The sequence below is a fragment of the Triticum urartu genome, unplaced genomic scaffold (genome assembly GCF_003073215.2).
Source record: "Triticum urartu cultivar G1812 unplaced genomic scaffold, Tu2.1 TuUngrouped_contig_1113, whole genome shotgun sequence".
NCBI lineage: Eukaryota > Viridiplantae > Streptophyta > Magnoliopsida > Poales > Poaceae > Triticum > Triticum urartu.
In genome coordinates this window covers 28540-54895 of record NW_024111529.1, presented here as the reverse complement: position 1 = coordinate 54895, position 26356 = coordinate 28540, and the positions used below count along the sequence as shown (strand labels likewise).

Genomic DNA, 26356 nt, shown 5'->3' with positions numbered 1-26356 from the left:
GAGCGTAGCCATCCAGGCACGCCAGACGAAGTTTGTGTCGACGCGCTGCGCGGCGTGGAGATCGCCTGCGCAGCCAGCTCCTTGGCCGAACTTGTCGGCGAGGTCCGCCTCTCCGACGAACCTGCATCCGACGCAGGCGTAGGCGGCCCCGAAAACCTCCTCGCGGGCCTCCTCGATCAACTCCACGTTTCCGACGAGCCTGCCGTAGACTTGGAGTCCGTAGGCTCCACCGACCCGATGCTGGTCGACTCTGACACCGTGTCGGTCGACGCTTTCCCCTCCAACGTGGTGGTCTATGACGAACCTCTCCCCCACGCGGAGAGCGATGGGAGCACCGTCACTGAGGTGCTGGTCATCAGTCATGACGAGTTCCTTGGTGGAAGGGCGCCCGACTCACTCGGCGCGGCGCTGCAAGACCTAGCTGCGCCCATTCCAGAAGATGCTGACGCAGAGACTTAGAAGCGCGCCGCCTTCAGCTTGTTGAAGGCGCGAAGAAGCTAGCCAGCATGAGACGCTTGTCAGAAGCTTACCAGCGGGAGATGGATCGCGCTGTTGGTGGCTCGCTGGCTCCGGCAAGGCCCAACTGATTAGGCGCAACTTCGTCATGTTGAACACTTTCCGAGATTCCTCTCGGTTTAAGAGCAGTTTCAAAAATGGTGCGGCGGATGACGAGTGGCAGCGAGCGTTTTTTCATGATTTTTTCTAAACTGCTCATCGAAATTAGGCAAATGATACACCATTGGAAAGATATCGTCGAGGCGCATCTTTTTCATATCTATTATTTTCTCTAATTCGTTACGGTTTAAGAGCAGTTTCAAATTTACTAAATCGCGGAATTCTGTTTTTTTTTGAAATTTTTGCAATTTTCAGTACTGTTTTCGCTCTAGTTTTTGAACCGCTTGTCGAAACGAGGCGTGTAATACGTCGTTGAAAAGCTATGGACAATACGCAACTTTCATATGTAGAAATGGTTTTGAGAATCCTTACAATTTTAAGTTAATTTTGAAAATCGTGCGGCGGACGACGAGTGGCAGCGGCTGTTTTTCGTGAAATTTTTACAAACCGGTTGTCGAAATGATTCAAATGTTATGCTGTTGGAAAGATATCGACGAGACACAACTTTTTTATGTAGAACACTCTCTCTAATTCCTTACGGTTTAAGAGCAATTCTAAATTTACCAAAAAGCGGACACTCTGTTTTTCGCGAGACCAAAATCATCGTGTGTACTTCATCAGACAGAAGAACGCACTGCTTCAAACGGAAAACCGCACTGCAGCAGGTAGTCAAGTGAACTTCATGATTTCTTTTTGTCGGACATAAACTTTCTTGTAAAAGTTTTTGTTGTCTTTTTTCAACTTTTTTTTGAACAAGAGTGGACCACAACACTCCCGAAAACGAACCGCAACACTATCAAAAGTGAACCTCATGAGTTTTTGTTGTATTTTTTCATACTTATTTATTTTTTACACGCGATGACCAAGCGAGTGGACCTTTCATTGGACAGAAGAACGCACTGCTTCAAACGGAAAACCGCACTGCAGCAGGCAGTCAAGTGAACTTCATGACTTCTTTTTGTCGGACATAAACTTTCTCACAAAAGTTTTTGTTGCCTTTTTTCCAACTTTTTTTATGAACGAGAGTGGACCGCAGAGAGGAGGCAAGTGAACCGCGGCATATATCGAAGTGAACCTCATTACTACCTTTGTTTGTTGTGCTAAATTTTCACACTTTCATGTGGAGCACTAGTGAACAGCATCACTCTCAAAAGTAAACGACATCCGAGGACCAAATGCACTGCAGGTGTTGCATTGATATAGTGAACCACAAAGGAGTTTTATAGTGAACCACATGAGAGAACAAAGTGAGCTTCAAAACATACATATACATTCATTATTTTTACACAGCCACACACACATACATACACACAATCAACACGGTCACCAGCTGAACCGCAATTGAGGACTAGTCGAGCTGCACTAGATCATTCCCCAGTGGCGTACTGCACGCTTATGCCCAACGGACCGCGACCACCACAAAAACACAAAACAAAATGTCAAACAGTGGACTGCATGGCCGCACCAACTGCACTGCTGCGACAACCGGGGTACCCTTTGCAAAGGGAACTGCAACCCCACTGCCCCGTCGTCATCTTTGTGCAAGGGGTTTGCTGGAGCTGCACGAAATGTGTTGCTGTACTGCATGGCTACGGATACCGTACTACACGAATCACAAAAGTATGATGCATACTCCAACTACAGAGAGATCCATGCAAAAACACACACAGAGAGATGAGGCACTGGGAGCACCACCGTGAAAGTCCACGGCCGCTAAAAACAACAACAAATGCACAAGAGAACTGAAGAACCAGACACCCATCTGACCATACGAGCCTTCGCCGAATCCCATCTGCATGAAAACAATTCTTTTTAAAAAACAAAAGAAAAAGGAGCTGCAGCGCCACGCCTCATGAACTGCAAGCCACATCCCACCAAGAATGCTACAAGTTCAAAATGCACCCCATGGCCACCGAACTGTAGCTGCACATATGGGTCGGTCCCTGGTCAGTGGTACTTAGCGGCTGCCCGCCGGCTGTCGGATCTCCTGGTGCGTTGGAGGGTGAGGCGGAGAAAGGGGCAGGGGGTGGGAGGGGATTTTTGTCTTACCCGGCGATGGATCTGGCCGGAGATAAGAGGTGCAGCTCCTCCTGCTCCTTCCAGTGCGCCGATGCCGCACGCCGTCCTCCGTGCCCCACGTGTGGCCCAACGGCGGCGCCAGGGCGGTGGAGGAGGCAGGATCCTCAGCGGCGCAGGCTCCTCGCTGGATCGAGGGAGGCCCGTGATCAGCCAGATGCATCCGCCGTCTTCCCGCTCTCGCTGCACCAAACGAGATCCGACGCTGACAAAGCACGGGGAGGCCGAGGCAACTCCGATCCAGCGCCATGCGGGCCGCCGGATGAGGAGGAAGGTGAGAGGGGGCTAGGAGTAAGCTGGTGGAGGGAGACGGCGGCTGGTGTGGAGGAGGCGATGCCGGATCCAGGCCGTCGAGCCGCCGGAGGTAGTTGACTGGGCGGGGGCCACGACCCTATGTTGTGGCGGCGGAAGGCGCCGCGCGGGGGGAGGGGGGCATGGTCTGCTGGTGGTGGCGTGGGGTGCCACGGTGGTCGGCGGGCGTCCCCCGTAGTCGCCGGCTGCGGGGCTTGGGGTAGGTGGTGGTGGTGTGGGGCGCCAATGCGGGAAGGGGGAGGGAGGTTGTGAGGGCTCGGCAGAGTGGTGGGTCGTGGTCGTGGGTGGTGAGTTGGGTGTTTTTTCTTTTCTTTTCCTTGTTCGGTGTTATTAGAATAAGCTAGGTGTTAGCAGAATAAGACTCTTAAGGGGTGTTATTAGAATAGACCCATCCTATATATATACATAAACACTATTCTGATCACGGGATCAGAATAATATTCTGATCACAACCTGACCTGCCCCGCTAGTATTATGTTGAACTTCCCTGTGAACTAGGTTGAACTTCCGCCAACATTGCCCAAATGGGGCTTGCGATATACCGTTGGAAAGCTATGGACACCAATATCATGACCCAACTTAAATTTTTGGCAAAATATAAGCGGTTTAAGAGCAGTTTTGAAAACCGTTTTTTCTTCGCACAAAAAACGTGAATCGCATTTTCGATCGCATTTCTAAACCGTTTATCGGAATGAGGCATATAATATGGCGTTAGAAAGCTGCTGCAAAACCGCTCCTTCCACATGTTGAAAGTTTTCTCTAATTCCATATGGTTAAAGAGTAATTTGAAAAAACGTAAAATTTCGTAAACCGAACAGCTGAGTTCATTTTTTCGATGTCATTTCTAAACGGCTAATCCAATGGAGGCATATGATATGGCGTTGGAAAACTTATGAAAATGTGCTACTTTTTCATCTTGAAAGTTTTTTTTCTAATTTTGAATGGTTTAAGAGTAATTTAGAAAATGGTCCATGTCCTACCGAGTTTGTATTTTTGAGCTAAGTTTTTAACCGTGCGTCCGAATGCAGCAAATGATATGGTGTTGGAAAGCTTGAACAAACGCGAAACTTTTTGGTATGTATTATTTCTCCCAATTCTTTACAGTTTTAAGTCAGTTTCGAAAATGGCGAAAAACGTATTTTCACCGTAATTTCTACAAACTTTATCGGAATTGGGCAAATAATATACCTTTGAAAAGCTACGGAAAATGCGAAACTTTTTCATGTTGATGGTTTTCTTTGATTCTTAGTTGTGTTCAAGTAATTTCGAAAATGGTGGGATCATACGTTCTGCCTCTATCGTGAAACAGATTCTTCGAAAATGCACCGCGTGAAGAACCTGAACTTCTCAGCATATCTACCTGAACTTTATTCTGTTTTCGACGTGCTTTTTTTTGCTCGCAGATGTCCATCCACTACTTGTAGTTCTCCATCCACTCCCCGGAATTCAGCGGGTGATATACCGATGGAAAGCTGCTGTAAACACGCAACTTTCCCGTGTTGATCATTTTTTCATACTCGCCATGGTTTTAGAAGTTTTTCATCTGAAATTCATTCAGCGTAGTAGTTGAGCTTCCTGCTGTTTTCATGTTGAACTTCTATGACGTATTTTCGTTTGTAATTTCCTCATCCATTCGTCAATGTCACATAAATGATATTTCTTTTGTACAATCCTCTCTCACAATAAATTTTTCAACTTTCTCCGACCGAGTTACACGCCTGAACTTACCTCTGTAGGAACCCGACCTTTGGGCTATCTTCTCAACCGTGTCTCCCCGCGCGATTTTTTTTGGTTACTCATGTTCTATGTGATGTAAGTATAATCTACAAATGGTTTTTAGCAACTAAATGCATGTTTTAAATAGGAATCTCGCTCATTGGTGGATTTGCTCTCGGGTCGTGATGAAACATGTCTGTGTTGCAATTTTACTGCCTGAGTTGTTCGACCTCAACTTCTCCCAGTGCTAGGTTGAACTTCCGCCAACATTGCCCAAATGGGGCTTGCGATATACCGTTGGAAAGCTATGGACATCAGTATCATGACCCAAGTTCAATTTTTGGCAAAATGTAAGCGGTTTAAGAGCAGTTTTGAAAACCATTTTTTCTTCATATAAAAAATGTGAATCGTATTTTCGATCGCATTTTTAAACCGTTTATCGGAATGAGGCAAATAATATGGCATTGGAAAGCTGCTGAAAAACCGCTCCTTCCACATGTTGAAAGTTTTCTCTAATTCCCTATGGTTAAAGAGTAATTTGGAAAATCGTATAATTTCGCAAATGGAACACCCGAGTTTGTATTTTCGATGCCATTTCTAAACGGCTAATCCAATTGAGGCAAATAATATGGTATTGGAAAGCTTATGAAAATGCGCTACTTTTTCATGTTAAAAGTTTTTTTTCTAATTTTGAACGGATTAAAAGTAATTTAGAAAACGGTACAAGTTCCACCGAGTTCGTATTTTTGAGCTAATTGTTTAAACATATGTCCAAATGCAGCAAATGATATGGCGATGGAAAGCTTGAAGAAATGCGAAACTTTTTTGTATATATTGTTTCTCCTAATTCATTATGGTTTTATGTTAATTTTGAAAATGGCTAAAAACGTATTTTTGCCGTAATTTCTACAAACTTTATCGGAATGGGGCAAATAATATACTGCTGAAAAGCTACGGAAAATTCGAAACTTTTTCATGTTGATGGTTTTCTGTGATTCCTTGCCGTTTTCAAGTAATTTCAAAAATGGCGACATCGTTCGTTCTGCCTTTATCGCGAAACAGATTCTTCGAAAATGCACCGCGTGAAGAAACTGAACTTCTCGGCGTGTCTACTTGAACTTCACTCTGTTTTTCACGTGCTTTTTTTGCCCGTAGCTCTCCATCCACTGCTCGTAGCTCTCCATCCACTCCCCGGAATTCAGCAAATAATATACCGATGGAAAGCTGCAGTAAACACCCAACTTTCCCGTGTTGGTCATTTTTTCATACTTGCAACGATTTTAAAAGTTTTTCATCTGAAATTCATTCAACGTAGTAGTTGAACTTCGTGTTGTTTTCACGTTGAACTTCTGTGACGTATTTTTGTTTGTATTTTCGTCAGTGTTACACAAATGATATTCCTTTTGTACAAATTTCTCTCACAATATTTTTTTAACTTTCTCCGACCGAGGACTTGAACTTACACAAATGATATTCCTACCATTTTGAGTAAATTAGAAAATGGCGAGATCATGATTTCTGCGCTCATCACGAATGGAAATGCATTGCGTGAAGTAGTTGAACTTCTGGGACAAGTGTGTTTGAACTTCACTCTATTTTTGACGTGTTGTTTTTTGCCCGTAACTCCCAAACCACTTACCGGAATTGAGCAAATGATATACCGATTGAAAGCTGATGAAAACTCACAACTTTCCTGTGTTGATCAATTTTTCATACTCGTGATGGTTCAAAAGAATTTTTTAAATACACAAAAACATGTTTTAAACAGTATACATAAAACTTTTAAACCATCCATCGGAATACATCATATTATATATCGTTGGAAAGCTTATGAATAGGAGCATCTTTTACATGTAAACAAACGTTACAAATTCATTGTTGTTTGAGAGCAGTTTTAAAAATGGCAAAAACAACATCGTTTTTGCCTGTTTTTATATGTAACTGAAGGTCGGACGTCTTGCACTAGAGTTCTTGAACTTCACTGGGAGGAGCATGTGAACTTCTTGCAACAAACGTTTTAGGCTTTTAGTTTTACATTCTTATATTCTTATCTAAAATGCATTCCGTGTAGTAGTTGGACTTCCCGCTATTTTCACCTTGAACTTCTGTCACGTATTTTTGTTCAACCTCTTTCACAACAATTTTTTAATTTCTCCGGCCGGAGACTTGAACTTCTAGGAACAAAATTTTTGGACTTTGCCTTTTATTCAAATTTTCTCATATGAAACACACCGTGTAGTATGTGAACTTCTGGCTATTATATATTTAACCAGCTCTCTTTGCTTTTTTTGCCTAACTCCTAAAGCACTCGTCAAAATTGAGCATGTAAATCCTAGGTTTTTATAATCTCCGAACTTCTCTGTTTTTAAAATTTGAACTTCTTAGTTTTATTCTTATAAAAATGATTTTTAAATAAACATCATACAAACTTTTTAAATTGAACTTCATACATTAATTTTGCATAGAAACAAGAAGAATACGAGTTTGTTGTATACATCGAACTATTCGGTTTTTTATATGAAATTATTGATTTTCTTTCTAAATTGATTTGCTCCAAAAAAAATAAAAAATGCAAAAAACGAAACTACCTTTTAGCAATGAATAAAATCTGAATTTTTTATAGACATCAAACCGCTAATTTTTTTTTTCAAATTTTGAACCTTTTTGTGTATTTTTAGAAATGGGAAATAATGGAGTTTTTTAATAAATGACGAACTTCTTTGCTATTTCGAATTGATCGTCTTGGTTTATTCGTTAGTAACGGGAACATTTCAAGTTTTTGTAATAAATATTGAACTGCTCTATTTTAAAAATTGACCTTCCCGGTTTATTATTTAGTGACGAGGAAAATTTGAGTTTTTCATATACTTTGAACTACTCTATTGTTTTAAATTGAACTTCTTGGTTTTCTTTAATATGGACTTCTTGGTGTTGTTCATTTGTAACATAAAAAGTCCTAGTTTTGCAATACACGCCGAACCACTTAGTGCATGCGATGTCAAACTTCTTCACCGCGTTCGTGGGCTCAGGTCCAGTAGTTGCACCAGGCTCGAGCGTCCCTTGCTACCTTGCACGCACCGGCCGACTTGGCGTCCATCATTCGCACCAGGGGCAGGATGCAGCCATGCTCCCCGAGCAGCCGCTTCATGTCCTTACTGCTACTGCCGAAGATCCTCTAGATGTAACAACCACAAACCAAATCAATTTTCATTTATTCATCCATCATTTTCAAACCACTTTTCAGTATACCTCATAAAAGTGTTGTTCATCGCCTCCATAGTATTTTTCTCAAGTTTTGAGTTACTATTGTCATCCATTCTGCCCAAGCAGGACAAATTCACATTAATTTTTAAGCAAATCCAAACAAGTTCAGACCTTGGACAGCGAAATTTTATCAAAGAGAGAGAATGCTTTTTTGATCAATGATACTTTTTCGCTTCCATTAGGCATCAGCAAATTGCTTGCGTGAGTGTGTTCCATACATTTTTTGCATTTCCTAACTTGTAGTAGCATCGCATGGTAAGCATCACTCGACATCTCTCTGAATAAATTGTGTGCAAAAGGATGGAAAGTATGCAATCAAAAGTACGACCCTGGAATAAGAAGGATCTGGGCCTTGTCCGGGCACAGTGGCAATGGGAACCGGGCGGTGAACGTCTTGGGGCTGTGAAGTTGAACGGCCGGAGGTGACAGCGGCGAACGACCTGAGTGTTATGGTGGTGGGGCCCCACTGGGAGGAGGCTGTGTGTTGGTAGGGGCAGCCTCACCGCCACCACAAACGAACACAGCGACGCCATGACGGAGCTCTGCCAGCCTTCTTCCTTGTTACCATGTCAGACCTCCGCCGTAGCCCCGAGCTCCGCCCTCTCCCCATCTCCACCAAAGCAGCGGATCTCTCCGGCCTCTAGTCGACGTCGCAATGGCGGTTGGACATGGGGTTGGCTGTGGCAGAGGGGGAAGAAGCACAGAGGAGAGGGTCTGGCACGACGGCTAGAACGACGGTTGGGGCCCTGGCTGCGGTGCCGGGATCCGGCGGCAGGGGCCCTAGCAGCGGCGGCAGGGGCCCTAGCAGCGGCGGCAGGGACTGGTGGTTGGGGAGGCAAATCTGTTGGGTGGGATGGGGGCGCCCGGTTGCCAGCGAGCGCGCTGGCGAGGCGACGACTCCGGCGGCCGACGAGCGTGCCGGCGAGGCGGCGGCTCCTGCGCTGGTTTGGTGGGGGTGCGGTGGGGATTGGGGATGGGGCGGTTGGGACGGGGCGGCGGGCAGGAGATGCGGGATCTGCGGGATCGGGGGAGGTGGGGTGTGCTTTTTCCCCATCTTTTTTTGTGGTTGCCCAGTTCGGGAGTTCGGGAACAGCCTTATCGGGCCTATATAGGGGTTGTGATCAAAATAGTTATTCTAATCCTGGGATTAGAATAGTGCCACCATATATATATATATATATATATATACATAAACACTATTCTGATCACGGGATCAGAATAATATTCTGATCACAACCTGACCTGCCCCACTAGTAGTACGTTGAACTTCCCTGTGAACTAGGTTGAACTTCCGCCAACATTGCCCAAATGGGGCTTGCGATATACCATTGGAAAGCTATGGACACCAATATCATGACCCAACTTAAATTTTTGGCAAAATATAAGCAGTTTAAGAGCAGTTTTGAAAACCGTTTTTTCTTCGCACAAAAAACGTGAATCGTATTTTCGATCGCATTTCTAAACCGTTTATCGGAATGAGGCATATAATATGGCGTTGGAAAGCTGCTGCAAAACCACTCCTTCCACATGTTAAAAGTTTTCTCTAATTCCTTATGGTTACAGAGTAATTTGAAAAAACGTAAAATTTCATAAACCGAACAACTGAGTTTGTTTTTTCGATGTCATTTCTAAACGGCTAATCCAATGGAGGCATATGATACGGCGTTGGAAAGCTTATGAAAATGCGCTACTTTTTCATCTTGACAGTTTTTTTTCTAATTTTGAATGGTTTAAGAGTAATTTAGAAAATGGTCCAAGTCCTACCGAGTTTGTATTTTCGAGCTAATTTTTTAACCGTGCGTCCGAATGCAGCAAATGATATGGCGTTGGAAATCTTGAACAAATGCGAAACTTTTCGGTATGTATTGTTTCTCCCAATTCTTTACGGTTTTAAGTCAGTTTTGAAAATGGTGAAAACGTATTTTCGCCGTAATTTCTACAAACTTTATCGGAATGGGGCAAATAATATATCGCTGAAAAGCTACGGAAAATGCGAAACTTTTTCATGTTGATGATTTTCTCTGATTCCTAGCCGTTTTCAAGTAATTTCAAAAATGGCGGGATCATGCGTTCTGCCTTTATCACGAAACAGATTCTTCAAAAATGCACCGCGTGAAGAACCTGAACTTCTCGGCGCGTGTACCTGAACTTCACTCTATTTTTCACGTGATTTTTTTGCTCGTAGGTCTCCATCCACTGCTTGTAACTCTCCATCCATTCACCGGAATTGAGCAGGTGATATACCGATGGAAAGCTGCTGTAAGCACGCAAGTTTCCCGTGTTGTTCGTTTTTTCATACTCGCGACGATTTTAAAAGTTTTTCATCTAAAATTCATTTAGCGTAGTAGTTGAACTTCCTGCTGTTTTCACGTTGAACTTCTGTGACGTATTTTTGTTTGTAATTTTCTCATCCATTCGTTAGTGTTACACAAATGATATTTCTTTTGTATAAACCTATCTCACAATTTTTTTTAACTTTCTCCGATGGAGGACTTGAACTTATATCAACAAACTTTTAGTCTTTGCTTTTTTATTATTTTTAATACAAAATGCACACCATGTAGTACGTGAACTTCTGGCAGTTATCAATCTGAACTTCTCTCGGTTACGTGAAAATATCTGAGTTTTTTTATGAATTTTAATCTGATTTTCTTTAATCCTTTTTATGAATTTTTAAGCGCTCTATTTTCAAAAGTTGACCTTCTTGATATTTTATTTTTGAACTTATTGTTTCCACTCTTTAATAACGAGGAAAATCTGAGTTTTCTATAATCATCGAACTTCTCCATCTTTTTAATATGGATTTCCTTTTATTTATTAATATTTTTATGAATTTTGAAGCGCTCTATTTTTAAAAGTTGACCTTCTTGTTATTTTTTTTGAACTTCTTGTTTCCACTCTTTAATAACGAGGAAGATCTGAGTTTTCTATAATCATCGAACTTATCTTTTTGATATGGACTTCCTCGTTTTACTTTCTTAATCTTTATAATTTGATTTTTTTATTTTCTTTTTGAAATCAAATTGCTCCCAAATAATAACTCAACTTCTTTGTGAATTGAGAGAATTATTTTAAAATAAAAAAAATTGGTTTCTAACATGGAAAATACAAGGTGAACATATCTTGCAAGAACTTTTGAACTTCCCCGGACAGAGCACGTGAACTTCTTGAAACAAACCTTTTAGGGTTTTATTTTTCTATACTTTTATTCTTACCTGAAATGCATTCTTTGCAGTAGTTGAACTTCTCGTTGTTTTCACCTTGAATTTCTGTCACGTATTGTTTGTTCAACCTCTCTCACAAGAATATTTAACTTTCTCGGTCCGAGCACTTGAACTTCTAGCAACAAAACCTTTAGCCTTTGCTTTTTCATTCTTTTTTTTCATTCTTGTTCCAAATTTGTAATGGATTGAGAGAATTATTTTAAAACACGAGAAACAACATCTTTTTGTGTTTTTTGAAAATGTAAACACACCGTGAACCTCTCCCTCAAGAATTTTGAACTTCCGAGAGCAGAGCACATGAACTTCTAGGAACAAAAAAATTAGACATAGGTTTTTGTTATTTTTTCTCGTATGAAACACACAACATGCAATACGTGAACTTCTGGCTGTCATCACTTTGAACTTGTTTCTATTTTCTCTTTAGTGGCTTTGCCCTCGGAAATCCATGAGCTTTTTTTTGTATAAACATATGTGTCTCTTCTTTGTTTTCACGTTTTTGTCGAACTCCCTAATTTATTATATATGAACTTTCAGAGTTAACATTACTTTTTTGCATCCGTAAATACGGCTGAGCTTGAGGAAATAATAATGAACAAAAAGTTGTACAACATGATGTTTTTAGACCCATGTTTTTATGTTAGAAGATGACATTCCCCCCAGAGCATGTTGTACAATGTTTTGAACATGAAATATTTGCTTCTTCTGTTTTGAAATCTATGATTACTATATTTGTTGAACTTCATGGTTTTTTATATTTGAACTTGAAAGGGTTGTCATATCAACTAAGATATTATTAACCTCCCCCCTAGTTTCTTTCATGAACTTCTAGTTTTTGACGAATGCCCCCGATTTTTTGGGAACTCGTCTGCCCTCTTTTTTACGATATTTTCAACGACAGTAATACATGAACTTCATCAATTTTTTTTGCCAAGTAACAAAAGTTGTAGAACAAATACGAAAGAGTGCAACTTTTATTCCCAGACTTCACCTCCGGTATCCCTTTGTTTTCTATCCAATCGTCATAACAAGATTCGTGCTTGGTTTTCCAACAAAAACAAAGTCGTGCTTGGTATGTGATTTCTGGTGCACGATAAAGATAGGATGGACGGACAGGGAGTCCACAACGATGGCGAGTTGGTGGCCAAAGGAAGAAGACAACGGGTTTGTTCTGTCTGCATTCTGCAGTCATTTCACCTCCGGAGACGACGAATCAAAATAACTTGTCCTGCACCTGTGCGTGAACAAACAGAGTGAAGCCATGCTCTGACCCAAAGCTCCAAGCCATGGAGCCCTTGGGAGCATCGCAAGACAAGCCAGTGGCCACGACGAGGAGCTACTGGCGGTGGGGCAAGGATGAATTCTTCCTGGAGCCATCGTTCGCGAGCTGGGGCGCGTACCGAGGCGCGCTGGCCGCAACGCCCGCGCGGCCCAGGGGCCGCCTCCTTGCCGGCCGCTCCACCCGACGCCTTGGAGCTCGGCACGATGCGGCGCCAGAGCGAGAACGAGATGCGCCGCTGCCTCACGTGGTGGGACCTCACGTGGCTCGGCTTCGGCTGTCACCTCAGTGCCGGCATCTTCATGCTCACCGGCCAGGAAGGCGGCGGCTGCTTGTGGGATCCGGGGACCGGCGATGGCGCTCGGGAACCAGGGCAGATCGGTGAAAGCACGTGTGGGTTTCGGGGCCGCACCGCCATTGGGGAGGAGGGGAGGAGGCCGCGCCGCCGTTGGGGAGGAGGTAAGGAGGCCGCACCGCCGTTGGGGAGGAAGGAAGGGGGCTGCGTCACCGTTTGGGAGGAGGGGAGGTGGCCGTGCCGCCGTTGGGGAGAAGGGAAGGTGGCCATGCCTCTGTTGGGGAGGAGGGGAGGGGGCCGCACTGCCGTTGGGGAGGAGGGGAGGTGGCGTGCCGGCTGCGGGGGAGGAGGCCGCGCCGTGGGGATGTGGGTCGGGATGGGGGCTAAGAGGTGGAAGAGTGGGAGGTGGGGTTCGGTTTTTTGTTTTTAGATCTCAGGAACAAGTCGATCGACCCTATATAGAACGCGCCGTGATCCAAATAACTATTCTGATCCTGGGAACAAGTCGATCGACCCTATATATATATGTATATACTGATAATGATGATGGAGATGCTCTGCAGAAGCCATATATATCAGACAAAAGAGGGTCATGCTACAACAGCAGGATACATGGCTCGGTCTATATATCAGTACGAATCAAGTTGTGCATATTTGTTGTTGGCATGAACCACATCGCCGCATGCCGGGTTTGCAAAAGCCATCCATCACATGGAAGCTTGATGCCTTTCACACACTGAAGATTATCTGGCAACAAGCTATGTCGGCGAATCTCTGGATATGGTGATTCATGAAACCCATGGTATGATGTGTAAACACAAATCCCCCTGGCGAATGGAAGTTGCATAGCACGATAATCATCGCCAATGATATGATGGATGATTGGTTGGATGATCGGATAATTGAGCCCTAGGAACATGGAGTGGTTGCCGAGGCTGTAAACCCGCCTCCAGTTGAATACGCCTGGCCCAATGGAGCTGGGATCTTTCTCGAACACGAAGCAGCCATAGCCATCAATGTCACAAATGCCCTAGGCATTGTACTGCATGCGGTTTGATGTAATGGTTTGGTCAATCTGGTACGTGCGAATGAGCATGAAATGACCTCGTTAGCTGAACGAGCGATAAGCCACCACCCATCAACTGGTATGATTCCAGGTCCTGGAATCATGAAGGCCAGTGCATTTGCGTCCACGACAACAATCAAACTGGAGACCAAAAGGACAAAAATATACAATCATGTTGATAGTATGTGTGGAATTAAGATTATTATAACCAATGGCGGAGGTTAGTTCATTGCTGGGGGGATGTGCCCCCCCAAGGTTGTCACATGCATGCACAAATATTTTTGAGAGAGAGTTCAGATTATGAATATTTGTGTGCTTGGCACCCCCACTGACTCATATATTGTACATGCCCCCCCAAACAACTCTGGCATGCTTCTCCACTGATTATAATAGTGACACATATCATAGACAGATAATTGCAATGTCGTGGTCATAATCATACCCCAAGTTAACAAAAATAAGCCAATGGCTTTCATATTCTAGCAATATGTCATGGTTCAAACATCATGTAACAATGAGAGGAAAACAGGTATGACAGGGCCTACTCATATTCTACCATAGCACTTACTACCATTCTCATATCAACTCTAAGCAATAACATGCGTTGTTATAAAAATCTTGGAAATGAGAGTAACATATAGCAATCATGAGGTTATACTCATAATATCTATTCTAACAATCATTAAATGCCAATTGTTCTCATATGAACTCTAACAATAACATGTGTGGTCATAAAAATCTAGGAAATGAGAGGAACATATAGCAATGATGTGGTTATAGACATACTATCTATTCTAAATTTGTAACAATCAACAGGCAGTTGTATTCATAAGGTAAAGATGAGATGAGATAGAACAATTACATGACGATAGATTCCACCAGTATAGGCAGCCAATCTGTGCGTCGACCGCGTAAACGATGCCATCATGCACTATAGCATCAGACAGAAATGTTGGCTCGGTAGGATTGACGATGAGCCATAACCATGTATGGCGACCGGATTCCAGATAGACTAATCCCATGTTGAACAAGGCAATGAGCTTGTAATCCATGTAGTCTTCTGATGGTGTGGGCACTTCGCAGATTATGACCTTTAGCAAACTGATATCGAGCCAAAAGCTCGACGCGTCTCGTGCGTAGTAGGCAGGAGTGTCCGACGGGCCGCAAGGCTCGATGGCGGCGGTATCCAACGATGGAAGGGTGATCTCTCACTGGGTGTAGATATCCACGAGACACCATGGACTACTGGATTGGTGGATGAGGATGATCCAGTTGGCCTTGATGCCCACCCAGTAGTGGCCGCGCATGAAGGACAAGTGGACGGGTAGTGGTAGCATGTCGAGGGGCACCACGGCAACCTCCGTAGGATCGTCAAGTCGGTGTCCGGGCCACCTGCAAGGATCGGGCATCAGCAAGCAGGGTGTCTTGAAAAGGGCCGGCCGGTTGCAGACGAGTAGACAGTACAAAGACACCGAGCGTGCAGCCATACAGATGGTGCTGAGTAGGTCCATACGATTAGAGATCTGCTCCAAGAGAACATCGGGGAGGGAATTCCAATCGCGGCTCTGCGTGTCAGTCGATTCTGTCGGCGTTCTGGGAACGGGGGTCCCCAGACTTGCCTGCCCGCGGCCCATGGTGTGGCTCCACCAGCGGCCTTGTGCATCCCCTCTTCACCAGCAAGCACTCAAGACCCTCGCGACGGGCCAAGCCTCTCGCGAGGCAGACGATGCAAGACCTCCTCGGGGGCAGCCTCACCAGGCTGGCTCGCAAGGGGCGGAGAGATCAAGGCAAGGAAGACCTCGCGAGGTCCCCGTGACATAAGCCATGACGACCAAGGCCAGGCGGGCACCAGGCGGGCGCCAACGCGCGTAGTGTCCTCGTTTCCTCTTTGGTGCTAAAGAGGCAAGCTCAGGCGTGGAGTCCCAAGGCATCAAGCAAAGGTTTCCATATCGGTGCAACAAGACCAAGACCAGTAGGACGGTAGGACGGAGGTCACCGTGGAGCCAAGACGGCGTCACCACCAGAGCCTTTGGCAGGTGAAGACTACTTTCGTCAGGATAACTAGTACTAGATGTGCCCCTTCAAACTTGGCCGTTGTGGGTTCCCTTCCCGCTCAATATTTGGGAAGAGGACCAAGGCTTCTATAAATAGGACTAGCCACCACCTTAGCAAGGAGGGAGGATCATTCAGACCACCAGACACCACACAAGCTCGCCAAGCAGAAGAACACCTCTCCTCAGGAGGACATTCTTCCCCTTGTAACTGTTCATCCTCAGCCTACGAGGCAATCCACCACACCACACTGGAGTAGGGTATTACACCACAACGGTGGCCCGAACCAGTATAAATCTTGTGTCCCTTTGTTCTGCGAGTTCGACGCGCTAAGACTTGAGATTGTGGTGAGGATGAGAGATAGAGGGGGAGAGATCTTCGTGCACAACCCAGTGTTCGAACCTCAAGGGTTTTGCCGGAACCCGAAATCTGACATTTGGCACGCCAGGTAGGGGTGCGCTAAAGCTTTCCTTCCGCTGATCCGCGCCCCTTTGCTCCAACACACGCATGTCGGACGCGCGCCGAGTGTCGGGCCGCCCTCGCCGCCCGTGTCACCCAGACAGCCCCTGTCGGCGGGCCTCCCCGTCATTCTCCGTCCCCTATTGCGAACGCCGCCACCGGCCTGGTGGAAAACGAGCAGCATGCCTCCTCACTACACCCCTCCGTGTGGCGGGACGGCCGCACCGCCACCCCATTGCTGACTCCGACTGGCTCATCGTCTCACGCTCGCCGCCCACCCAGAGATGCGCAGGTTGGGCTGCTCATGGCACGCAAGCTCCTGCATTACCGCCCAGTCGACGACTTCTACGAGGACTGGTTGGACCGCATCGACGAGCTCGTCAGCGCCGCTGGAGGCTCTCCTACACCATCCCTCTCGCTGCCTCACCCACCTCCAGCTGCGGGCGATGTAGCTCACGGAGCGCCTCCGCCTCCTCCGCACCAAGACGGTGCCCTCGCACCGAGACGCGCGGCTCATGAAGCGCCTCTGCCTCCTCCACGTCAATACGGCGTCCTCACCCCAAGACGTGCGGTCTCGTGGCGTGACCCACCGCGCCGTGTGCCCGCGCACGAAGAAGGAAGCTGCCGAGAGGTTCCCTGGCCGCAAGGAAACACTCCAGCGCTCCTGGCACCATGACAAGACCGTGTGACGGTGGTGCGCGGGCATCAAGGGCAGGCTCCGCCCCTGCAGAGGGCCCCGATGGCCACCGCAGGCTGCCAGGCTCTCGTTCCCGAGCTGCGTAGCGTCATCTGGCCAGGCAAGTTCAAGCCGGACCTGCCTCCAATCTATGACGGCACCCCCGACCCCGCAGAGTTCCTGCAGCTTTACGAGATAAGCATCGAGGCGGCCAACGGCGACTAAAAGGTCACGACAAACTGGTTTCCCGTGGATCTCAAGGACGACGCCCGCTCGTGGCTCCTGAACCTGCCTCCAGGCTCGATCTCCTCCTGGGGTGAGATGCGCGACCGCTTCGCCGCCAGCTTCCAGGGCACACATGACTGACCTCCGGCCGCGGGTGACCTGCGCCGCATCGAGCAACAACCGGGAGAGACCCTACAGAAGTACATCCAGCACTTCAACAGCGTGCGTCTCAAGATCCCCAAGGTGACTGACGAGGCCATCATCTCAGCATTTTCCGATGGCGTCCGTGACATCAAGATGAAGGAGGAGCTCGCCGTCCATGAGGAGCTATGCACGACTTTGGAGCTGTTGAAAATAGCAACCAAGTGTGCAAGAGCTGAGGAGGGGTGTCTCTCCCTCCTCAAGCTCCCTGCTGCAGATCCAGAGGAGAACAAGGCCAAGGTCAAGGACGTGAAGCGCAAAGGAGTGGTCGTACTCGCGGCAGAGCTAGACACAAAGCGCAGCCGGGACCTCCCTGAGTCGTCCAAGGGCAGCCGTACGTTCTGCACCTTCCACAACGTGCGCAGCCACAACACCAATGATTGTCAAGAGCTCAGGGCCATTCGAGATGGACGCTTCGGTCGACACCCCGAGCGCAGCGATCGGGGCTACGGCCGAGGAAGTGGACGAGGTGGAGGACATTGGGATGACCGCGGGCCTCGCCAGGAGTGGCCCGACCAGCCTCGCGAGGACCGCTAGCAGGACTAGCCTCGTGAGGGCGCCTGGAGGGACCAGCCTCGCGAGGACCGTCCTCAAGGCAATCCTGGCCTCCCTCCACTACCGCGACCGCCAAGGAGGAACGACGAACACCAACAGGACGAAGGGGCTGGGGGCTTCCAGGAGCCGCGCGCCATCGCTTGCATCTTGGGTGGTTCTCAGGCCCCGGCTTCCCAGCGCATCTTCAAGCAGTTCTCTCACAAGGTGAATGCAGCCCTCCCCAAGCTCGAGGCCACGCGCCCGCTCAGATGGTCCAAGTATGCCATCACCTTTAGCTCGGCGGACCAACTCAAATGCGCGGCAACCGCCGGCGTCCTCCCAATGCTCTGTTCACCCGTCATCAGCAATGTCCAAGTCAGCAAGACCCTCATCAATGGCGGCGCAGGGCTCAGTGTCCTGTTCGTCGAGACGTTCGATAGCCTTCAAGTGCCATACGATCAGCTTTAGCCCACCAATCCCTTCTCAGGAGTGACTGACGGCTCCACCACCCCGATAGGGAAAGTTCGTCTCCCTGTCACCTTCGGTCAGCGCGACAACTACCACACCGAGCTCGTCGACTTCGACGTCGCCCACATCCGCCTGTCGTACAATGCTATCCTCAGGTACCCAGCGCTAGCCAAATTCATGGCAGTCACCCACCCTGGCTACAACGTCCTCAAGATGCTGGGAAGCGGCGGAATCATCATAGTCCCCTGCGAAGAAAGAGATGCGGTGTGCTCCTTTGAGCGCGCCTTCCAAGCCACAGTAGTCGAAGACCCTGACAGCGCGTGTGTGTTGTACCCTCCTAAGGCCAACCCCAAGAAGAAGAAGCAGCTACTCCGCACTCGGCCTCAGGGGAGCGGCGCCTCTGGTAGCGCCACCTCAGGATCGGCGCCCGCGCCTGGGCCGCCTCCCTCCCTCGCATAGGAAGGTGCGCCTGACGCCCTCCTCGGACAGGGCTCGGGGGCTCTCTTCTGGAGGGCCTCAGACCTGGCTAAGATCATGAGGGAGGCGCTCGGGCACCACGTGGAGGCGTGCTTCGCGACACGTTTCCCTCAGGAGGGCAGTAGGCGAGGAGCGACCGATGCTCAAGAGTTCATCGTGAAGACCACTCAGGAGCTTTAGGAAGCAAGGACAATGCGCGACGACCACCGCCCACCTGGTGTCAAAGTAATGGGCCATGGGTAGGCTAACCCAAGCCCCATGACCTTTCAGGACATTGGGGCAGGCTGCGCCCCTCAAGACCCCAGGGCGAAGAGCTGTCTCCTGAGGAGTCAACGACATGGCGGCCGACTGCCCGCTCACGACCGAGTTCCAGGGATGACTTCCAGAGAAGCCAGCTTTGGGGAGTCGGCCGACTACTCCAGCAAACCCTTGACCTCATCGAAGGGGACGGGGAAGGGGCGTGGCTACAGTGAAGCCCACTCCCCGCCCCTTACCAAGGGCAGGCATGGCCACAACACGCCGTACCCGGGAAGATCACCGTGCGGCATGGCACTGTTGCCCGGCCGGCCCTGACATCAGCACCACAGTACCAAGTCCTGCTCCCACGATGGCTTGTCTGTACGGCCTGGAGGCAGCAGGGCCCACTAGTCAGCGAGACATCAGGAGACGGCGGGAGAACCGCCAGTCGAACCCGTCGGGAGTCGGCCCGGGGGAGTCGGCCGAGCCCTCCCCCGGGGCCCACACGCCATTAATCAAGATGAGATGGGGAGTGGCCACAGTGATCGCCCGCCAGGCGGCGGGGCTGTTGCCACGACCCCATGACCAAGCCCGTGTCATCAGAAGCACGACTATAGTAATCAGCGGCCGGCAAGACCCGCCCGCGGCGGACGCGGCCTTGTAGGATCGAAGTATGTCTAGAGGGGGGGGGGTGATTAGACTACTTGACCAAATAAAAACTTAACCTTTTCCCAATTTTAGTTCTTGGCAGATTTTAGCTATTGTAGGACAAGTCAAGCAATCATCACACAATTCAAGCAAGCATGCAAAGAGTATATTGGCAGCGGAAAGTAAAGCATGCAACTTGCAAGAATGTAAAGGGAAGGGTTTGGAGGATTCAAACGCAATTGGAGACACGGATGTTTTTCCCGTGGTTCGGATAGGTGGTGCTATCCTACATCCACGTTGATGGAGACTTCAACCCACGAAGGGTAACGGTTGCACGAGTCCACACAGGGATCCACCCAAGGGTAACGGTTGCGCGAGTCCACACAGGGCTCCACCCACGAAGGGTCCACGAAGAAGCAACCTTGTCTATCCCACCATGGCCATCACCCACACAGGACTTGCCTCACTAGCGGTAGATCTTCACGAAGTAGGCGATCTCCTTGCCCTTACAAACTCCTTGGTTCAACTCCACAATCTTGTCGGAGGCTCTCAAGTGACACCTAGCCAATCTAGGAGACACCACTCTCCAAGAAGTAACAAATGGTGTGTAGGTAATGAACTCCTTGCTCTTGTGCTTCAAATGATAGTCTCCCCAACACTCAACTCTCTCTCATAGGATTTGGATTTTGTGGAAAGAGGGTTTGAGTGGAAAGCAACCTTGGGAAGGCTAGAGATCAAGATTCATATGGTAGGAAGGAATGTCTTGGTCTCAACACATGAGTAGGTGGTTCTCTCTCAGAACATATGAGTTGGAATGGTGTGTGTGTTCTGATGGCTCTCTCACTGAATGAGAAGGAGGTGGAGGGGTATATATAGCCTCCACACAAAATCCAACCGTTACACAGTTTTCCAATCTTGGTGGGACCGAATCAATAAGCTCGGTCGGACCGAAAATGTAAACCTAGTGACCGTTAGTGATTTTTGGTGGGACTGACATGCAACTCGGTAGGACCGATATGGTTAGGGTTTGGGCATAACATAATCTCGGTGAGACCGATTACACAAACTCGGTGAGACCGAATTTGGTAATTAGCTAACCAGAGAGTTGGTCAGGCAAACTCGGTGGGACCGATTTGCTCTTTCGGTGAGACCGAGTGGAACTCGGTGAGACCGAAAAGTTACAAAGGGGAAACACTGAGTTTACATTGCAATCTCGGTGGGACCGATTCGCTCTTTCGGTGGGACCGAAAAGTTATGAAAGGGAAACAGAGAGTTTGCAACCCCATCTCGGTGAGACCGAGATCCCTATCGGTAGGACCGAATTGCTAGGGTTTGGCAGTGGCTAATGACAAGTGAAACTCGGTGGCGCCAGATAGGAAGAATCGGTAGGACCGAGTTTGGCTTAGGGTTTAGGTCATATGTGGATATGGGAAAGTAGTTGAGGGTTTTGGAGCATATCACTAAGCACATGAAGCAAGAGGCTCATTAAGCAACACCTCATCCCTCCTTAATAGTATTGGCTTTTCCTAAAGACTCAATGTGATCTTGGATCACTAAAATATAAAATGAAGAGTCTTGAGCTTTTGAGCTTGAGCCAATCCTTTGTCCTTAGCATTTCGAGGGTTCCACTTTCACATCCATGCCATGCCAATCATTGAGCTTTCCTGAAATAATCATCTTGGAATAGCATTAGCTCAATGAGCTATATGTTGTTATGAATTACCAAAACAATGAGCTATATGTGATAAGTAAGAGCTCCCCCTAAATTTGTGCATATTTAAAATTTGCTTTGGACTGCAAATGCACAAAGAGTTAGAGTCATGGGTTACTCTTCCATGTCACATACATCTTGGTGGAGCGCTTAAAATGATAAGAATGAAATACATGCACTCATCACCAAGAATAATGAATGATCACATAAGATAGATAAGATAATAGCATTAAGCAAGCATTAAGTGTAGCTTATGATCAAACACATGATCATCAATGTCTCACAAATAATGACGTAGTATCTCAAGCACTCAAAAGCAAACAAGTTCGAAAAACCACCAAATAAAGCAAGAGAGAAAAGCAACACTCTCTCTCTCTCGAAGCCTATGATCTATACATCTTCTCCCCCTTTGGCAACAAGTTACCAAAAAGTTCCTAGAAAATGCATAGCACTAGATCGACGCTCAGGCTTGATCTTCGGGTGGTGGTGGAGTCCGGATCACTCAAGGACGAAGGCTTCGGTAGATGCTGAAGTAGTCGCTGAAGTTGGAGCTGAAGTAGATGCTGGAGCTGGTGGAACTGAGGCTGTGGCTGGTGCTGAGGTGGTGGCTCTTGTGTCAGCAACTGGCACGGCAGATGACCTCGGGCCTCGTGGCACTCTGGCAAAGGCATGAGTGGTAGTCTTGCCTCTCCTCTCCTGCATGTCCTCCTGGAGCTGCTCCACTGCAGACTGAACTTCCGTTACTTTGACATCCAAGTCATAGAACTTCTGTTCCATGATTCTCTCTAGGCTCTGCTGATTCTTAGTGAGGGTGGCCAGACTTTGCTCAATCCTCAGCGTGGATGCAATCAAGTAACCAAGCTGCTCTTGTTTAGTCTTCAAGAAATACTCAGATGCCTCCTCTTGAGTTGGCATCTTGGCAGCTTTCTCCTTCCTCGCCTTCTCCTTCTTTGCGTAAGCTTGTGTAGATGATGGCTCGTTCTCAGTCATCACAACTTCATTGTTCTCAAAATCTGGACGGATGGGCAAATGTCCCTTGTCCAATAAATATATGCCCGTGCCCATCTTGGAGTTGATGAGCTCCTGAATTTGAGGGGCATATCCACAACTCCTCTTCTGGTCTGCTGCAGTCCTCTTGATTGTTTCCACTATGAGGCTCATCACCTTGAACTTCTGAGGCACATCAAACACATGTAGCAAGTTGATAGCATGGCCTCTGATCATCTTGTGATCTCTAGACTTAGGCAATAAGGTGTGCCTTAGTATCCAATTGATCGTCGGGAGCCCTGACAGAAGGTAATGTACTGAGCCAAACTTGAAGGTATTAAGTGCTTCATTTGGGATCTCCTTGTACATATTTGACATTGAGTTGTGGTCCATTTTCTTCTTGGCATAGATATCCAAGTCATCATCTTGCTCCTCTCGGGCACTTATGATCTGTGCCCACTCAGCAACTGTGGATTGGTACCTTGTACCCTCAGACATCCATGTGATCCTCCCATCTGGATAAAAGTGAGCTGTGGAGTAGAACTGCATGATAAGTTCCTCGTTCCACTTTGTGAGCTTCTGCCCAACAAAGTCAGCTACTCCACAAGCTATGAAGCTGTCTTGCACTCCAGGATAGCGCTCCTCATTGTCCTTGATGTATGTCCAATCAACCCAACGCATATCACAGACAATGGGCTTCTTATCTAGCAGCACTGTCTCATAAAAATCCTGCTGCTCCTTGGTGTGAAACCTGTAGTCCACGGCAGTCCTTCTCCTTGAAGCATACGGGTCTGCTTCTCTCCATTTCCTTAGCCCTGAATCTCTCCTGAGCTTCATATCCTCAGCCACAGGATGAGCATCGTTGTGGTCTGGGATCTTGGGCTTTAGCTTCCTTAGGACATTCTCTTCCTCTTCTTCAGCAACAGTCTCAGGCACTGGGGCCTTGTTCTTCTCAGCTGCAGGAATGCTCCTTGTATTCCTCTTTGGTTTTGGCTTGGAGGCAGCTTTGGGCTTAGATGCAGTAGCCCCTGACCTTATGGCATCACCCATCAGCTTGGGTGCCTTGGGTGCTGGTGCAGCTACCTCTTCTTCCTCTTCCTCTTCCATGATGGAAGCTTTTCCAAGCACTCTAGCCACAGTCTTCTTCACCCTTTCCTTTCTCTTCTTGCCTTCTGCAGCAGCTGGCTCTTGGGGAGTGGGCTTCTCAGTTGAGGCTCTTGCCTTTGACATGGGCTGCCTGCCTGCTGGCCTTTCGATTTTCAGACCTGGCTTAGTGCCTTGAGCTGGCTCAATTCTCTTGGAAGTGGCCTCTTCCTCTGCCACATAGTCTTCATCTTCGGAATCTGAAGTCCTCTTCTTCCTTTGTCTCGTGGCAGCCTTTGGCAAATTGCTAGGAGTGCTCCTGCTGCCTTCATCAGAAGAGCTGGAGGGACTAGTGCCCTCACTCATCACCACTTGCTGTTCTGACAGATTCTGGCTATCACTCTGGTCTGACATGCTGCAAACTGACTGCTGACCCTGTGAATAGTTTATAGAAAAGATAGAGTGGATGAGCATCACAAAATGCAGAGATTTTTGCAAAAATAATGATCCAAAAACTTAGTTTTAGTTTCCCACTGAAATCATCTCGGATCTACCGATTTTCAAACTCGGTGATACTGAAGCAGTTTTGGAACCTAAACTAGTGAACTCGGTAGGACCAAGTCACAGTTCGGTGGCACCGAGACTGCTAGGGTTTCACAGAGTTCCAAAATCGGTCACACCGATAAGTAATTCTTGGTCAGACCGAGTCTCACTTGTGCAATGGCATAAGCCAAATCGGTGGGACCGAGTTTTTCAACTCGGTGGGTCCGAGATGGTTTCGGCGGAAACCTAAACCTAGAATTTTCGAATCAAACCTAATCTACGGGCGTTTTGACTGGATAGAAGTTTATCAAACGTGGCTAGAATCAATATGATCACAATGTGCTAGGAATCAGATTGAGGAATAGCACAAAGATCAAGTCCATACCCTAGTTCGGCGGGGACTTGCTACGGCGGCAACGGCGGGGTAGAATTCCCGTTGACGGCGACGGAGACCAGCGACTGGAGGCGGCTGGTGGCGAGAAGACGATCCGGAGACCACGAGGGCAGAGCAGGCTATCGCGCGGGCGAAGGGGTTCGGAGAAATTTCCAAATTTTGCCCGTGACTATATATAGCCCGACCCTGTTGGTGTGACCGAGTGGAACGACTCAGTGGCACCGAGATTCATAACTGCGTGCAGTTACTGAAACTCGGTGTGACCGAAAGGTTCAAATCGGTTGCACCAAGATCGAAAACCTAGATCAACTTAATGATCTCAGTAGGACCGAAAGTGGAGTATCGGTCAGACCGAGAATCATAAAGAGGTTTTGGAAGTTTAAGTCTATGACGAATCGGGGACTCCGAGCGCTCCTCACACAGAGTGGTTCGAATCTGACTTGATCAAATTTTGTGATGCAGCATGAATAGAGTTTGAGACGAGAAAAGCATAGATAGCTAGAGGAGGTTCTTAGGCATTCTTGTCCATCCACTTGGCAAGATAAGATAACACCAAACAATCAAAACAACAAGTGGATGTCCTCGAATGAGTAAAATATGCAACCAGCATGCTCACATAATAAGATGTCGAATGAAATATGTGACAAGGCATGCACAACCAATTCTAGCATCTATCAAGCAATTTGCGATGACTAGGTCATCTATATATGAGTACATTGACTTAGGAGTCAAGTGAGAACACTTGATCATAGGTCATACTCATCGTTTAAGCTCAAGTGGGGTTACCACTTTTACATAAAGCATTGTTGTGTTCACATCTTTAGAGTTGCTTTAGCTCAAGTCTTAGAGTAAAGCTCCCCCTAGATGTGATATCCCCCCTAAGAGGGATGAACTAACCTTGGGTTTTGTCGATGATGACTTCATGTAGATATTGAAGATGTGGATGCTCAATGTTGATGTAGATCTCTTGGAGCTATCCATTTGAGTTAATTGCACTTTCAATACCTACATGGGTTAGTCCCACAAGGAACAAACAAGGATATCCATAGACATAGAGTGATGCACACAAAAGATGATGTCCATGAAAACTTTTAGGTTACCTTGTCCCTTGTCTTACCAACAAGAGGGTTTGTGACTCCTTGAACTAGTGCAAGATGTGGAAGTTGATTGGACTTGTTCTTGCCAAAATGATAAGAGTGAAGTATGTTGACGGAGTCACCCTCAAGAACTCTCTAGTTCTTCTTATTTTGGATCCACATCATCTTGATGGGAATCCTTGGAGTTGTAGTCATACTTGATGAAGTGGAGCTTGAAGTAGTCTTGGGAATCCACTTGACTAAGGTCTTTGGAGCTTCTTCAAATGCATCAATTTCCTCTTGAAGCTTGTCCTTGCCTTTTTGCTTGTAGTCTTGTGGTGGAAGATCATCTTGAGCTTGTGTCCCCTTGAAAGAAGCATACTTCTCTTGTTGAGGGACAAACTTTGTCTTGGGGTATTGATCTTATTCCCACTCAACTCCATTGGCATTGAACTTTCGTTCAAAACCAACACCTTGATTCTTCCAGTGCATTCCTTGCTTGCACACAATTTCCTCGAATTGCTTACTCCCGGCAAGGCTTTTGTACACTCCTTTCTATATAATTCCCTTCAATAAGCTATTTTCTTGCTCAAGTGTAACTTGGCTAAGAGAATCATTAGTGGAATCAAGAGAGCTACTAGAAGTAACAATATTGGATTTAGCATGATCATTGTTACTACTAGAGGAAGAATCTTTCTTGTTAGACTTGACTTGAGGCATGTAAGTGGATAAGAGTAAACG

The 26356-nt window shown here is 47.1% G+C and overlaps 1 long non-coding RNA gene across 1 annotated transcript; it reads right to left on the bottom strand.

The window, feature by feature from the left end:
- Positions 1-1863: 1863 nt before the first annotated feature.
- On the bottom strand, positions 1864-3307 carry LOC125526632. Its single transcript, XR_007291831.1, has 2 exons — positions 2665-3307; positions 1864-2407 (listed from the first exon to the last, which is right to left on the bottom strand). It is a non-coding gene; the product is annotated as an uncharacterized LOC125526632 (long non-coding RNA).
- Between the last annotated feature and the right edge of the window lie 23049 nt (positions 3308-26356).